The sequence below is a fragment of the Haematobia irritans genome, chromosome 1 (genome assembly GCF_050003625.1).
Source record: "Haematobia irritans isolate KBUSLIRL chromosome 1, ASM5000362v1, whole genome shotgun sequence".
Classification (NCBI taxonomy): Eukaryota; Metazoa; Arthropoda; class Insecta; order Diptera; family Muscidae; genus Haematobia; species Haematobia irritans.
In genome coordinates, this window is record NC_134397.1 from 102,752,002 (window position 1) to 102,759,556 (window position 7,555).

General features: G+C 29.8%; 1 long non-coding RNA gene across 1 annotated transcript; it reads left to right on the forward strand.

Annotated features, from left to right (window-relative positions):
* Positions 1 to 4,342: 4,342 nt before the first annotated feature.
* On the forward strand, positions 4,343 to 5,831 carry LOC142240786 (uncharacterized). Its single transcript, XR_012723388.1, has 4 exons — positions 4,343 to 4,570; positions 5,197 to 5,270; positions 5,338 to 5,430; positions 5,501 to 5,831. It is a non-coding gene; the product is annotated as an uncharacterized LOC142240786 (long non-coding RNA).
* The last annotated feature ends 1,724 nt before the right edge of the window (positions 5,832 to 7,555 follow it).

The window sequence follows — 7,555 nt, forward strand, 5'->3', positions numbered from 1 at the left end:
GATCACCATCGTACATCTCATCGCTAAAGTATTAATAACTCGCTTAAAAGATTTAATAAGCAAACGCTAATACTTATATCCAAAGACAATAAAATTTAGGAAGATAGGAAATTGGCTTGCGTCATACCAAATGTTGCATTTACCATGTTAGTTCCATACATGTTTGTAATTTTTTATTTGCTTTTCGTTTTTATTATACCCTTCACCACTACTGTGGTACAGGGTATAATAAGTTTGTGCATTTGTATGTAACGCCAAGAAATAATAGTCATAGACACATCTTTTAGTATACCGATCGGCTTAGAATTACATTCTGAGTCGATTTAGCGATGTCCGTCTGTCCGTCCGTCCGTCTGTCTGTATATGTAATTTTGTGCACAAAGTACAGCTCGCAATTTAAGTCCGATCGTCCTCAATTTTGGCATGGGGTCTTTCTTCGGGTCAAAGACAATCGCTATTGATTTTGGAAAAAATCGGTTAAGATTTAGATATACACCCTCAAAAAAAAAATCGCTTCTGTAACATATACTCCCAAACATATTTTGCTTCAAGCATATAAATTTTTGGGTATTGCCCAAACATTTATATGTTTGATTTCTTCCAATATATAATATGTTTGAAAGCATATTGGTCTAAACAATATAATATGTTTGGGTAGTCTAAGTTCCAAACATTTTGTATTTTTCCATCCAAATTCAATAATGTTGTCTTCCAAAAATCTATATGTTCTTATGTGAACATATAATATGTTTGGAAACATTTTGAACCCAAAAATATTATATGCTTAGAAGAATTTTCTCCCAAAGAAGATTGTGCTCAAATTTTTGTTTCTGCCTAATTGTATATTCCCTCACATTTTTCTCACTTCCACGAGTTTTTAGCACCTTTTTCTGTAATACAAACATTTTAGAAGAAATTATTATATTTTATAATTTTTTTTTAATTTTACCTTTTGCCGGACGGGGATTCGAACAGCGAACCACACAGTTTGTAAGCCAGCACACTAACCACTGGCCTACGTAGCTGTTATGGTCATCGAGAGATAATTATCGTTATAAGTTATATTTATATAGCATAGATTGCGGCGCCCACGAGCCGATGCAAACATAACATTGTTTAACAACATAACATTGTTAAACATACATTTGTTGGCAGCGTGGAGCAGTGGTTGGTCGTCCGCCTTGCGTGACAGGGGACCTGGGTTCGATCCCTGCTTCGACCAACACCATTTTTTTATTTATTTATTTTTTTTTAATATATTTTTTAACATATATTCCAGATACGTTCGGAAGTTCCCGAAAAGGTGTTCAGCATTACATACTATTATATTAAATTTTTACTACGAAATTGTAAAGTGTGTTTTATAAAAGACTTACGGCCATTTTCATGTAGCTCCGTTAGGCTTTAACTGTCAATTAACAAAAAGAAAATTTCAAATATCTTCTCTCCGGTTAACTTTAACTGAAAAATTGTCTGCAGTTAAGTTCCTAACTGGCATATGAAATATATAGGCAAGACGGCAGCTATGTCCATAATACGGTTTAAAAGTTCGTTAGTTAACGGAGCACTAACGGAGCTTCATGAAAACGGGCGTTAAAGTCAGAAAAGAAAAGTGCTTGATATAAACGAAATGGACTGAGTTCAAATCAAATATTATTTTTTTATTGCAAAAATACAAATTGTGTAACAAATAAAGGTTTTTGTATACAAGTTTAAAATTTTCGAAGCAATTCAAAAACTCTTACAAAAGAAGAACGTGAAGTCGAGTATATATAAATATTTTTCCATCGAATCCTAAGGTTAACGGTACACGGAAAAAAAAGTTTACTATTTTTTATGAAAAATGAACTAACCCGTAGTAAGAATGACCATGATTTGGCGCCAAAGATTTTTTTCATCTAGATAAGTTCATGATTTTCTTATAAATTAGTTCATGTATTGCATCGTATTTTAGTTCATTATTACTATGCTGTGGGAAGAATATACTTAAACTAATTCAAAATATTTCTGCTATCCGGAAAAATGAACAATTTTTTGGGAAACCTGTATTAAGAAATTGGTTAGAAATAAACTGTTTATCAGTATAATTTTCAAAAAAGTAGAGAAATTGAGGAATCCCAGGTACAACAAGCCTGTATACAACTAAGAAATTTTTCGTACAAAACAAGTCAATTTTCTATAACCACCAGTATTTTATTTCAAAAAATTATTATTATATTACACAAAACTATGGCTTATGATATACAATAAAGGAAATATTTTTATTCGTACGTTGGATGCAGTTACTTGTCGGTAGTTAGTAATTGCTTCTTCAAAAGAGTAATATTCTATGTTATTAGGACTAAACTAATTAATTAAAATTTCCATATTTTCTATCCATATGAAAGATATGTGAGGCATAAATTGCTATATTCATTGAATTGTTGTCTAATTTCATCGATTTTGGCTAACTTTTGTTGGGCGGATTTGTCTTATAAGCATCTGAAAATGCAAAGTTATATAAATTATAAGAAAATATTATCAAATTCTATCGTTCATATTGATTTTTAACTTACGGTTTTCAAGAGTATTTCCTAGAGCCAATAAGGATATCAGCTTAGTTAGCATTAAACAGTAAGAATATTAAAAAAAAATTACCATTACAAGACCTGTCTACCTGCAAGTGAAAATAATTATTTTTAATAAATTGAAATTTTGGTTTTATTAAAAACGGACAAAATACGGTTTATAGAAAAACTTACCACATTGAAAAATCCATCCAGTATGTGCGTTATTGGAATCATATCCTTGGACTAATGGGACGTTTTTGAAATTATTCTCAGAATATATTTGAAATAAAAAATATTATAAAATTAGACATAATTTCCACTTGTCAGTATAGCAATTAAGTATTTAAGGTGGATATTAAGTTCGAGTTTAGAGGCTAAAATCGCAATTTTCATGATAAGTTTTCTTTAATAATCCATTATAAAAGAAAATAATCTTTATAAAGAACTTGGTTTGGGCTATTCTCCATCAAGTTATATTTAAATTTGTATCGAAGACGTATAATTTTATACTTTTCTCAGTGTTTTGTTTTTTAATTTTAGCGGCTAAACTCGAACTTAGTACTCACCTGTAGGAATTGCTGTAACATAAAAAATATAGATTCAAAAAAATGGTTACATCTCCAACCTGTGATCCAGATGTAGAATAAATATAGATCATCCTATTACCACTCATGTTGTATATTTTTTATGTAAATCAATTAAAAATCCGCACTAATTTTAAACTATTAACAGAAATATACAGTTCCTTAATCTGTTATTTGTTTTTTATCAATAAAAAGCGTTTTTGATTCCTCTAACATCACATCATTCACTTCTCAGTTTCTAAAATGCTTCGAAATAAATGTGTTTTCATTAATAAACACCAATACCGCACGTACAATTTTGCAAAATTAAAACCACGTGTGCACTTCATAAATTCATCAACAGAACTGAATGCAGCAATAAAACTCAAAGACACAAATAGTCATACACAGAAAAAAAGGTGTCTTGTTAATTTTAGGACCAGTTTAACTTCCACATAGTTCAAAAAATTTACTGTAATATAGTTCATTTTTCGTAACCACTGCGAAAATTAACTTAGCTAAAGGAAAACTTATAAAAATTCAGTAAATGTTTTTTAGTTCACTAACTACGAAATGGGACGGATTTTTCCTTAAATAAATTTCCAATACAATAGTTAATGCATCGTTGATTGTATTATAAAAAGACATAGGCAATATAAAAATCTTACTACGAAATGTGGACAATTTACTAAGAAAAATTTTTGTATGGAAAAAAAATTTTGTAGTAAAAATTAACTGAACCACAGTACCGATTCGTATGGCGGCTTCCTACAGCTTATTTCGGTTTTTACTATAAGTTGGAGTATATTTCCTCACATTGAAAATTTTAGATAAAGTAGAATAAAAAGTAGTTAATTTAATCCTTGACGGGTGTATATAATTTTGTATGGATTCCTCGTAAATTTTGAATATATTTTACCTTATCCTATAGATAGAATACCAACTAATCAATAAACGTGATACTGAAAATTGAAGTGAGAAGAAATTATGAAATTATTGCATCATCTTTTTTTTTTGTTTGTGTTTGTTATTGCGATGATGTTATGGAATGTGTGTTGTTGGTATCTTTTGTGGTGATAGTTGTTTTGTTGCAATAGCGAGATCAGAAAGGGATCATGTGTGTGTGGAGTTGTTTTTCTTTACATATGTGTCCTTTATGACTATTTGTGTCTTTGAGTTTTATTGGTGCATTCAGTTCTGTTGATGCATTTATGAAGCGCACACGTGGTGCGCTTGCGTGCGGTATTTGTGTTTATTAATAAAAATGCATTTATTTCGTAACATTTTAGAAACTGATAAGTGAATGGTGTGATGTTAGAGAAAACAAAAACACTTTATATTGATAAAAAATAAATAACTCTAAAATAAATCACATATTAAGAAACTGTATATTTCTATTAATAATTTAAAATTAGTGCGGTTTTAAATTGGTTTACATAAAAATATTCATAATGAGTGGTAATAAAATGATCTATATTTACTCTACATCTGGATCACAGTCTATATTTTTATGTTATAGCGAGTCCTTAAGGTGTGTACTAAGTTCGAGTTTAGGTGCTAAAATCAGAAATAAATCAGTAAGAAAAGTATAAAATTATACGCCTTCGATGCAAATTTAAATATAACTTGATGGAGAATAGCTCGAAATAAGTTTTTTATAAAGTTTATATTCTTTAAATGGATTACACGATTAAGAACAGAAAATCGTTTTTAAGCTTATGTAGAACGCTGTTTTTTAATTTAAGATGATGAATTGTTTTCAAGTTATTCCAACATATATATAGCGGAAGTGCTTTAATTTTGAACATAACCGTATATCTCAAAAAGTCGAGCTCTTAAAAAAACAAGTGTAAATTTGGATTCAGCAACCTCAAATTACTAAAAATTTGATATAAATTTTAAATGAACACAAAAACGGTTCAATTTTGTTCCCATGTATTTCTAAAGAAAACTAATCATGAAAAATTGGGATTTTAGCCACTAAACTCGAACTTAATATCCACCATAAATACTAAATGCTATATTGACAAGTGGAAATTATATCTAATTTTATAATATTTTTATTTCATTTATATTCTGAGAAGGATTTCAAAAATGTCCCATTTGTGCATGGATATGATTCCACTAATGTAGTAATTGGATGATTTTTTTCAATGTGGTAAGTTTTTCGTCCATTTGTAATAAAGCCAAAATTTCTATTTATTAAAAATAATTTTCATTTGCAGGATGACAGCAAATCTAATGGTATTTTTTGGAATCTTCTTACTGTTTAATGCTAACTAAGCTGATATCCCTATTGGCTCTAAGAAAATTCTCTTGTAAGTTAAAGATCAAAATACCATAGAATTTGATAATATTTTTATATTTCATATACCTTTTTAACTTCAGAGGCTTATGACGCAAATCCACACAACAAAAACTAGCGAAATCGGTGAAATTGGACAAAAATGAAATGAAAATAGCAACTTATGGCATATATCTTTCATATGGATAAAAAATGGAAATTGATATTAATTAGTTTCATTCTACTAACATAGAATACTACTCTTTTGAAGAAGCAATTACTAACTACCGAAAAGTAACAGCATACAGCGTACGAATAAAAACATTTCTTTTATTGTATATCATAAGCCATAGTTTTATGTAATATAATAATAATTTTTTGAAATAAAATACTGGTAGTTATGAAAAATTGTCTTATATTGTACGAAAAATTTCTTAGTTGTATACAGGCTTGTTGTACCTTTAATTCCTCAATTTATTTACTTCTTTGAAAATTATACTGATAAATAGTTTATTTGAAACCAATTTCTAAATATAGGATTCCCAAAAACTTGTTCATTTTTCCGGATAGCAGGAATATTTTGAATGAGTGTAAGTACATTCTTCCCTCAGCGTAGTAAGAATGAACTAAAATACGATGCAATACATAAACTTATTTATAAGAAAATCATGAACTTATCTAGATGAAAAAAATCTTTGGCGCCAAATCATGGTCATTCTTACTATGGGTTAGTTCATTTTTCGTAAACAATAGTAAACTTTTTTTTCGGTGTATAGGACAAAGACAATAAACTTGAGGAAGATAGGAAATTGGCTTGCGTCATACCAAATGTTGCATTTACCATGTTAGTTCCATACATGTTCGTATTTTTTTTATTTGTTTTTCGTTTTTATTTTTTAAATGAAAAACTTAATTTTCTTAATGAAACACCGAAAAAAAGTTTACTATTTTTTATGAAAAATGAACTAACCCATAGTAAGAATGACCATGATTTGGCGCCAAAGATTTTTTTCATCTAGATAAGTTCATGATTTTCTTATAACTTAGTTCATGTATTGCATCGTATTTTAGTTCATTATTACTATGCTGTGGGAAGAATATACTTAAACTCATTCAAAATATTCCTGCTATCCGGAAAAATTAACATTTTTTGGGAAACCTGTATTAAGAAATTGGTTTGAAATAAACTATTTGTCAGTATAATTTTCTAAAAAGTAGGGAAATTGAGGAATCAAAGGTACAACAAGCCTGTATACAACTAAGAAATTTTTCGTACAAAACAAATCAATTTTCTATAACGACCAGTATTTTATTTCAAAAAATTATTATTATATTACACAAAACTATGGCTTATGATATATAATAAAGGACATATTTTTATTAGTACGTTGGATGCAGTTACTTGTCGGTAGTTAGTAATTGCTTCTTCAAAAGAGTAATATTCTATGTTATTAGGACTAAACTAATTAATTTAAATTTCCATGTTTTCTATCCATATGAAAGATATATGTGGCATAAGTTACTAAAGGGTGATTTGTTAAGAGCTTGATAACTTTTTAAAAAAAAAACGCATAAAATTTGCAAAATCTCATCGGTTCTTTATTTGAAACGTTAGATTGGTCCATGACATTTACTTTTTGAAGATAATTTCATTTAAATGTTGACCGCGGATGCGTCTTAGGTGGTCCATTCGGAAAGTCCAATTTTGGGCAACTTTTTCGAGCATTTCGGCCGGAATAGCCCGAATTTCTTCGGAAATGTTGTCTTCCAAAGCTGGAATAGTTGCTGGCTTATTTCTGTAGACTTTAGACTTGACGTAGCCCCACAAAAAATAGTCTAAAGGCGTCAAATCGCATGATCTTGGTGGCCAACTTACCGGTCCATTTCTTGAGATGAATTGTTCTCCGAAGTTTTCCCTCAAAATGGCCATAGAATCGCGAGCTGTGTGGCATGTAGCGCCATCTTGTTGAAACCACATGTCAACCAAGTTCAGTTCTTCCATTTTTGGCAACAAAAAGTTTGTTAGCATCGAACGATAGCGATCGCCATTCACCGTAACGTTGCGTCCAACAGCATCTTTGAAAAAATACGGTCCAATGATTCCACCAGCGTACAAACCACACCAAACAGTGCATTTTTCGGGATGCATGGGCAGTTCT